This window comes from Pygocentrus nattereri, chromosome 27 (assembly GCF_015220715.1).
Source record: "Pygocentrus nattereri isolate fPygNat1 chromosome 27, fPygNat1.pri, whole genome shotgun sequence".
NCBI classification, from domain to species: domain Eukaryota; kingdom Metazoa; phylum Chordata; class Actinopteri; order Characiformes; family Serrasalmidae; genus Pygocentrus; species Pygocentrus nattereri.
The window spans coordinates 14544773-14555000 of NC_051237.1; the positions used below are offsets into that span (position 1 = coordinate 14544773).

The window sequence follows — 10228 nt, forward strand, 5'->3', positions numbered from 1 at the left end:
CGCAATAAAGATGTATCCATGTCAGAATCTGTAGATCCTCATCAACATGATATGATTATGGATAGCAGATGCCATTAAAGATTCAGTCAATGCTTATAATGCTGATAATCATCTGCAGGCTTGCTGTCAGGGAGTTCACTGTTGGTCTAATCAGCATCATTAAGGAGGAGTTTTACATGTCACCAGCAGAGGGCGACCTACATTCATTTTTTTATGCGTAATGTATACAAATGAGCAAGCTTGGGAGAAAAAAACATACACGTTCATGCAGGGTCTAGTCCTCCCAACACATAGCAGCAGTGAGGTGTTCGCAGCTATTGGAGCTTAAGATCACTGGGGTGCTTTAGACGCTTTATTCCAGAAATAAGTACTGATCTATACCAGATAAAGTAGTATAAGCTTAATTACAAGCTAATACTATTAAATGACCAACACGTATTTTTTCTATAGCCTTTCTCTTGATGGTATTCATAATCAAAACCCATAACCCCCCAGCATCAGCCACTAGAACATGCCCATGTTAAAGGAAGCTGTTAACCGCAGTACAGAGAACTGTGACAGCTGGCATTTCCACTTGATGGAGCTCCTCAGCCTTCGCTCCATCAGACTGTCATTAACCCTGAGAAGACACCATTAGAACTCAGGCCATACTTTACATGCCAGACCTCCAGACATGCAAAGCACGAGCCTGACGTTATTATTTATCTGGACAGGCGTATACATCCGTGTTGGATAGGCTCTTATTCAAACAAGCTGGGGTTTAATACGATCTCACCCATGACCTGCAGAAATGGGGGGACATGGGAGAGTGTGGCTGTGGGCCGAGAGAACAGGGGTCTCTGATACTCCCAGTGTGCCAAACGCAAACAGACCAATCCACTGTGAGGTGGCATTATATTCCACAAATAAACATCAGCTGCTGAAAGACAAGTGAGGAGCAACGTCCTAATCTCACACTTCCTCCTTCCACAACTATGTGAAATTGCACCTCGCTGCCTTTGAGTGCTGCAAGAAGGAGAGAAACATGCATGTGTGTGATAAAAATGCAAGCGACAGTATGCTTGATCACAGTTCTGTTACTGACTTTACTGTCTTGTGAGGCTCCTGGGCACATGGTCTTTGAAGGCTCCCTGCACTGTGCAATATTAATGTGCAATATATTATTGTGTGTGCATCGTGAAAAGATTGTTGCGCAAGATCTGAATCAGTTCTTCTCTGGATTGGTTCCTGTCTTTGTCTTTTGAGTCAAACAGAGTCGTAATGCAATAACACAAGTAGTCCTGCACAAATAAGGGGAACAACATTAACGTTCCATTTGAATAGCGACACAAGCATCTCAGAAAACAGGCCTGAAAACACTACAGTAAACTTTCTTCATTCATTTCATTTGTCTAATCGTTTCTACATACTTACTTACTTGTTCATCTAATGTTCAAGTGTGCAATGGACCTGTCTCAGCGATTTGAACTATCTCGAGGCCCCTGGCAGTCAGAGGCTCCTGTCATTGGCCTCAAAGGCCCAGTCAGTAATTCACTGCTGTCTAGCATTGGGTTGTACTTGTGCGTACTCCACACTGTCTCAATTTGTACCTTACTACCCATTGTCCCATGACTGGCTGAACTATGGTTATGAATAGCTATGTAACCAAAATACACTCTCCACCCTCCTGTTATGCTCAACAGCAATGATGTTCCTGGGTCAAATTGACCTAGTGCATGTTTATCCATCCAAAAATGGTTAAAAATTATCTTTAGTTTAATTAATATCAATTATTCATGAATATTTAGTGTAATCAAGTTTTTTACCCAGAACAAAACATCACTTCTGTTTCGGGTCAACTTGACCCTTTCAATTCAAGTCCAGCTTGGAAGGTCCTTCCCAAGAACCTTCCAAGCAATCCTGCACAAAGACGTGGATGACCACCATCCCTCTACCTAAAGAGTTGATATCTAGGCACTCCAAACCTCCTCACAAGATAACACTGAATCCAATCTAATATTGGTGTTTTTGCAAACACTACAGCCACACAGTACACATTCAAATTACTATCAATCTAATTTAGGCAAGATATTCACACTGAAGCCCTTAAACAAGACAAATTAATTGTTTCAAACAATGCTGAGACTGAATTTCATCGAGAACTTTTCATTTTCTTTTAACTGAATGCTTTTTAAGAGACTGATGGTAAAGACAGTGCAGATTATCTGGAGAACTTTTGAAATAGTTCACCTCTGTGCAACATTTAACTGTAACAGAAGGACTCATAGTTGTGCCAGGCTGTTAACCTTAGTAAAACTGATTTACATGGAACAGGACTATAGCTTGATTTAGCTACCTGAGTCTTGAGTTGTCTCTGGCTATGCAAACTGATTGACCTGTATAAATATTGGTGAATAATCACATTTATTATGGAAATTAAAACATAATGAAGCAGTAGGTGAGATTTAGGACACACTTGCATGGTTGTGAAAATCAGCAGAATAAGAAGAGGAGGGCGTGCCACTAAAATCCAAAATGATACTTAGAGATTGCATTCACACGATCCAAAGATCCTGTAGGTCTGGTGCACTCCAGCCCAGTTTAAACTATGGGTTTATGCCATGATTTACTTTGGCGCTGATACCAATTTGGAAATCGCTATTATTCCTGTTTGAGGAAACATATACTTACATATTTCACGTTTCACGTTTGCTGAATACAACATTCTGCATCTTTGGCCCCCTCTAGTGGCAGGGCATTTGAAACTCACCCCCCACCCCCACGTGCACCAAGCCAAGAGTTGTCGAGTATTTTTAAAAAAGTGTTTCTTAGTTACACTACGCAGTCTGAGCAAGACTAGATCAAAGGATGTATAAAAAAGAACAATGCAGTCCCAGTGTTTTTATGTGCAAGCCCGCAGTAATTCCTGTTAGGCATAATCTCATCAGCCCCAGCCTTGTTGTTTACATCAGAGCAGTAGTATGTGGATCTACAGCTTGCTCGTTCCCAGGGGTGTCTAGGAGTCCAGACAAGCAGCGTAGCCAAACATGTACTGGATCCATGTTGGGGGGTCTCCATTTTTAAAAGGCCTGAATGCTGAGTTGAGTCATTAGGCTGGAGTTTATTGTCTGCTGCAGACCCCAGTGCATAGCAATGAGATCAGGGCTGTGCTCTGAGCCCATGCATTCATGTCATCTCCATTTACATAATGATGCTACGAGATGCAGCTTTCCCAGTGCCCGCTGAATATGTCACCATATGGTGCAGAGAGGGATCAGGGCAGCCTGCTGGTGCTGGAATATTCCCACAACGAACCCAACAGAGGTCACAGAGTAGGCTATGGAGCCTTCTGCCTCAAAATTAAGCTGAGCATCTGGAATAGAGGAAGCTGATCAGCCATCATGCTCTGTTTATGGACGTGTTTAGAAGATGCTTTCATTCATAGTAACTTTGAGTGGTAAGTGAATGTAATGTCAGGAGTCTTGCCCATAGACTCTTATTGGTGTAGTCACACTAAGGCAAGCAAACCTTCAAACTTTCATATCTACTCTGTTACCCAATAATCTTTGAAATTAAGGTGCTAAATGAGTTTTTGGAGCAATGCCATAGAACAACCACTTGATGTTTCTCTAAAGAACTTTTCAATTAATGTTCTTTAAAGAGCAATTTGAGTGAAAAACCTTTTAATAAAATGGACATTGCTGAGCCTCTTTCCAACACATTGTAAAATGCTTGATGAATGCACACCTATGACCACCTCACAACAGCTATTAACCCCTTGCATGGCCAAAGTTGTATTATGCACTTCTATAACCTAAGAATAGTTCAGCCAGTTTGCATTGAAGTCCTCGTAGATACCAAATAATAACCCTTAGTATGTAATAACCCTGGGATTAAGGGTTAATGCACACCCTCATTAAAAACATTGCATTGTGTATGTTACGTGCTGTTAATTGAGTGTACTCATAGATGAGGTAAGAATCTCATTTTGTTGGAAAACTCATTTTGTTGTTTGCTAACAACTAGGCTAAAAGATAGCAGGCTAAACCGGCTAAAATTAGCTACACTGATTTACTGAAAAACTAAAAAAAAAAAAAAAAATGTACTGAAAAACAACACATGAATTTCACATGTGAATAATCACATGGGGGCTTCAGGCACCTCACATGTTATTTTTCACCTGAATGTAAAAAAATGTACCATTATGTGAAAAACGTGGGGCTGTATATGCTTTTTTCATGACATGTTGCATGTAATGACATTATTCTCATGCTGTCACAGGTTTCTACTGCATCAGTATCAGTTTTTAGACTCTTCATGTGAACTATATAGGACTTTTCTGTTAGGGTCCGAATTAACATTCAGTTAGGCTTTGAATCCTGCTGTTAAAACCAGAAATGAAAGTCCATGGTGGTTTGTGCTGGTCTAACGCTGGTCTAGTGCTGGTTCAGCATGCTGGTATATGCTGTTATTCTAGGAGGGAATTGAACTGAAGGAAACAGCAGTAAAACTGCAATGTAAAAAGTGAAAAAAGTTTCAAATGTCTGTAATTTTGGTATATCTGCCATGAGCTGTGTTAAACCCAGTGTGGGAAAACAGACATGTGGCACTGTTAGTTTAATCCTAACACACAGAACATTGCATTGAGATGCTAGTAGACATCAGCTCTATCTTTGTGGTGGTAATTTGGTCAGCAAGAACTACATTTAAGGTAAAGGATTCTACTTTAAACGTTTTAAAAAGGTAGTTATTTTATTGAAAAAGTTTTGTATTTTATCATATTTTATGTTGTTGCTGTTTTATAAAAGCAATGAGCTACTTCAGCCACAAGAGGCCGTGTGTTACAGTGGCTTTGGCATGAGTAAGGGCATTTTAGGCACTCCGCTTTGCACTGTGCCAAAGAATACCCTTTACCCATGATACAATCACAGCAACATTCAGCCTCCTGTGGTTTATTGCTTTATTAAAGTTTTTTCCGCATAAGTTCATGTACCAAGTACATTTTCCTAGGGCTATAAATCTAAGCCAACAACCATTGAAAAAGTGAACCACAAGTGAGTAAAGATAATGACATGATACATGTTGAAAACAATGGTGTACTAGGTTCTTATTGATGATGCCAGAGTTGTGAGTCTGCAACTGAGCCAGGAGGTACACTGGACAGAAAAGCGTAATCTTATGTTATGAGTCACAGGTGACATGTAATATAACATGTCAAAGCATTATTTGAAATATGTGCATGCAGTTAAACAACAAAAGAGCACAGAATATAAGCATGCATAGGCGCACATGCGTGCATTAGCATGTGTACCCACTGCAAACATGCAAGCATATGCTCCCGCATCCCAAGCAGCACAATGATAGGGCAAGCGTGTCCAGATGACAGCCATATTGGCTCTAACGTTAGCCCCAGCTGCTTTGTCTGAGCATGACTATGCACTTTCTCATCACCCGCCCCATACTGACAGCCCCTGGCATACACAGAACCAAGGCAACCCCTCGACTAGCTCTGTCTCATACTCCTAGAACAGTGACAGATGTGCCCTAAGCCTACTAGTAGGTCAGGTATTCATTGCTATTTCATTCATCTGTTCACACTGTGGACTCTATGAATTCACAGGGTCTACTATGTAGTCTTTGTACAAATGTATGACACAATCAAAAGAAATAGCACATCATGCTGTGCAAAAGTCAGAGACCACCCTTCACATTTATTACATTTCCAATCACCATGGTCGTTAAGTACAAGCTATTCATTTTAGGATATATTTTTGAGAAAATAAGGCATAAAGAAGGGGAAGTTAAAGCAAAATAACAATAACAGACGTTTCCTAAACGTTCTTTAGAGTTGATTAAAAGCTGTAGAGAAAACGGGGCTCTTAACAACCATGCAAGACCTGGTCGACCACAACACTGTCCCATCATATACACAGTACTTAAATCGTTCACCTTTGAGAAAGAAGAGAAAATCAAGCTCTACTCTTGCTTCAGAAAATTCACAGGTGTTTTCTGTCCATCCTTCCACTGTGAGAAGACAACGAAAGGATGTGTCAAGAAGCTTTTATTGAAAAAAAGGAAATAGACCAAAAGAAAATTTGCAAAAGCTGCTGGTACTCTCAGAGCAATGGACTGATGACCCCCAGGGGCCAGAACCTCAGCAGCACTGAATGTGTTTGGGGTGAATTTAATTGTACGAGGCACAAAATGCAACTACTGTCTAAGACTGAACTTTGGAGGTGTGAAAAATATCCCAGCAGATTTCTTTGGAGGTCTCCTAAAAGGTATTAAAACTGTTGTAAAGGCAAAGTGTGGATACATTAAATAGTAAAAAAGGTAGTACAATAGTTATTGCATTACACTAATTATAGTTCTTCAAGGGTTCTTTAGCAAAGAAGATGGTTCTAGATAGAACTAGGAACATTCAATGAACACTTTCCATGATTAAAGGGTTCTTTGCATCTGGAAAGGGTTTTTAGATTTATGGACAATGTGCTGTGGATGGTTCTAAACAGAACCTTTTTGAAAAGGGTTCTATATTGTACCAAAAGGGGTCCTTCTATTGTTATGATGTCAGGCTTGTTACAATAGAAGAACCCTTTTTGGTGCTGTATAGATCCATTTATTTCAGTATTTTTTCCTTTTTGAAAAGTAAGACTTTTAAAATCCACAATTGTGACAGAATTTGTACATTCAAACTACAATATAGAAAGAATGTAACATAGAATTACATGCGTTTGTTCTTGCCAGCAATAACTGCAAATCCTAGATAAATAAATAAAGTTTCTCTTCTACTTCAAGGACATTGAGGAGATATGGTGGTCTGATATAGTGATAAGAGTTACCCACTTGGCTATATATGAAATAACATTTTTATCAGCTCTGGCAGATCAAACTCATTACTTTTATCAGCTCTGGCAGATCAAACTCATTAGTTTTAACTGAAAACAAGGTTTTTTATAATGCACAATACCCCAGTAGCTGACAATTAAAGATCACATTTTTCACCTCAGTGATTCAGATCATATTATACCAGATTTTAATCGTAAGATGCACTCTGGTACCCCAAGCATTTCTGGATGCTGTAGCTGATGGTTTGTTCTCTCAGCTCCAGGAGTGAGCTTTCTGCTCCCATGTCAGTCTCTGCACAGCTCTTTCTCTTCACACTGTTGTGGCTAGAGGCTAAGCTGAAGAGCTACAGCACATTACCCTGCATGCTCCCCTGCCTCAGTTTATTTACAGCCAGGACCCTGAACCTCACCAGGTCATTCTATCCCCTGACTCCCACTGACCAGACAGTCGGAGCAGAGACAGGCTCTTTGTGTGTCCACTTAGCCTGAGACACCATTATAGGCGACTTCTGTGTACCTTAGCCTCATAGGGCCCCGTACATGCCTTGACACAGCTTTTCTTACATTTTGTTTTGCTCATTGAAAGAAGAAGGAAAATCTGTCAAAAGTGTGGATTCCAAGGCTAGCTTTACACACTGAAACTTTCACGCAACTTTAACCTTTTAAAGTTGGGCCCAAAGTTTTATTACATTCGATTCTATAACCTGAGAATAGCTCAACCAGTTTTCATTGAAGTCTCTGTATTCACTGAATAATAAGTCTTAGTAAGTTCTAAGCCTGAGATTTAAAGGATTTAAATGCTTGAAACCTACATGAAACTGAATTGCATGATGTTGCATAAAGTTGCATAACCTAAAGCACCCTGAAACTCACTTGAAACTCACTTGAAATTTCATGAAACAAGATCCATGAAACAGCAGAAACAGTTTCTCAAAGCTAACATTTCTATAAGCAGCTGTGTTACCTAGCTAGGCAACCATTTAAACAGCTGTTTAAATGGTTGCCTGTGACACCATTTATTCTAGTCTGCTGTATACAGATATATAGATTGATATACAGATTCATTTCTCCTCTCTTGATGCCCCCTAGAGCTCAGATTTATTTGGATCCAAAGAATGAAAAGATGACAGAGATACTGTTCTACAAGGAAAGGATGAGAGAGGAATCAAGGAGGCTATAACCACGGTGGCTACTTATTAACATTAATTAGCATTAATGAACTTTCATTTTCAAAGGCTTGACATACAGATGACATGAAAAGCATAAAAATATATAGACAAGATCCCGAACAGATAGAAAAATTACAAATACACTATATTGCCAAAAGTATTCACTCACTTATCCAAATCATTGCATTCAGGTGTTCCAATCGCTTCCATGGCCACAGGTGAATAAAACCAAGCCCCTAGGCCTGCAGACTGCTTCTACAGACATTAGTGAAAGAATGGGTCGCTCTCAGGAGCTTTACTTTCTACTAAATATTAGTCAACTGTCAGTGGTATTATAACCTAGTGGAAGTGATTGGGAGTGACAGCAACTCAGCCACAAAGTGGTGGGTCATATAAAATGGCAGAGCGGGGTCAGTGGATGCTGAGGCGCATAGTGCGGTCACCAACTTTCTGCAGAGTCAATCGCTACAGACCTCCAAACTTCATGTGACCTTCAGATCAGCTCAAGAAGAGTGTAGAGAGCTTCATGGAATGGGTTTCCATGGCTGACCAGCTGTATCCAAGCCTTACATCACCAAGCACAATGCAAAGAGTCAAATGCAGTGGTGTAAAGCGCCACCACTGGACTCTAGAGCAGTGGAGACTGTTCTCGAATCAGTGGAGTGATGAATCAGCTTCTCCATCTGGCAATCCGATGGACGAGTCTGGTTTTGGCAGTTGCCAGGAGAACAACTGCATTTTGTCTGACTGCATTGTGCCAGGTGTAAAGTTTGGTGGAGGGGGGATTATGGTGAGTCCTGACCTCAACCCGATAGAACAGCTTTGGGATAAATTAGAGTGGAGATGGAGAGCCAGGCCTTATCATCCAGCATCAGTGTCTGACCTCACAAATGCGCTTATGGAAGAATGGTCAAAAATTCCCATAAACACACCTAACCCATGTGGAAAGGCTTCCGAGAAGAGTTGAAGCTGTTATAGCTGCAAAGGGTGGGCCGACCTCACATTAAACCTTATGGATTAAGAAGGCAGATGAGCGAATACTTTTGGAAATATAGTGTATATAAAGAATAAACCTCCAAGAAAAGCTATATGAAAAATAAAAATGCACATACGTACATTTCACCTCGCTGGTGACGTTATAACAAGAATGATATGGTGAATCAAAAAACATGAGATGCTAATTTGGCTATGTAGTGGAATGACTGAATGACTGAATGTTGCTAGCATGATCATTTTTAAAGCCTGCATGTCACTAACAAAGTTGGACAAAAATGATGTTGCAGGCAACTCACAACATCCAAATAGATGCGTGAAAATTTTACTGTGTAAAGCTAACCTGACATTTAAAACAACATAAAAAGAAGAAGAGGATCAAGAAGAAGAAGAAGAATAGGTAAATCATTAAGAATCAAATTTCACCAAAAATTACAGTCCTGTTTTGTGGATAGAAAACAGTTTGATCATATTATGACATATTTGGTCTGGTATTAACATTGACACACATATAAAAAAGTGCACGCTGAAACCAATTAAATCAAATGCTAATGTAATTCATTATGTAAATAACTATGCAATTAATTCTATAAACATAACAAAATGATAAAACTTTAACGTTTAAGGATGAAGCAGGTCCCATGAGAGGATGCTTAAGGAAGAGTGTTTCTTTATTTACTCAGCCATAAAACATGGATGAATCTTGTGATCAGTGGATGAAATCAAATACAAAGGAGTCTCTTTGATGTGAGGAGCTTAGCTGTAGGGAATTTGTGGATGGGAAGAACAATGTAATTTCTCAGGGTTTATGCAATAAGCTATTAAATGCTTGCCCACAGTTATACTTATTGCACTGCTTGACTTCATGTGGCTATGAATCCCTTGCCTGAGGCAACATGGCCCATATGTGAAACACAGTCACATTATGACTCAGTTTGTTTCATTTCAGGCACCGTGCACTATATTTTTATACTATAAATGGTGGTTGGTGTAGTGTAGTGGGTAACACTTCTACACTCTAGACTGGGGTTCAATCCCCACCTGGGTAAACACCCTACACTATACCAATAAGAGTCCTTGGGCAAGACTCCTAACACCACCTTCGCCTACCTCTGTAAAAAATGATCGAAATTGTAAGTAACTCTGGATAAGAGCGTCAGCCAAATGCTGTAAATGTAAATAAACTGCTTTTTCATGTAGTGGTTTCAGTTTTGTAGGGTGAGAAGCATTAAACAGAAC

The 10228-nt window shown here is 39.8% G+C and overlaps 1 protein-coding gene across 1 annotated transcript in view; it reads right to left on the reverse strand.

Annotated features, from left to right (window-relative positions):
- Positions 1-10228, reverse strand: part of grifin (galectin-related inter-fiber protein) — a 43845-nt gene that overhangs the window by 12421 nt on the left and 21196 nt on the right. The window lies entirely within an intron of this gene.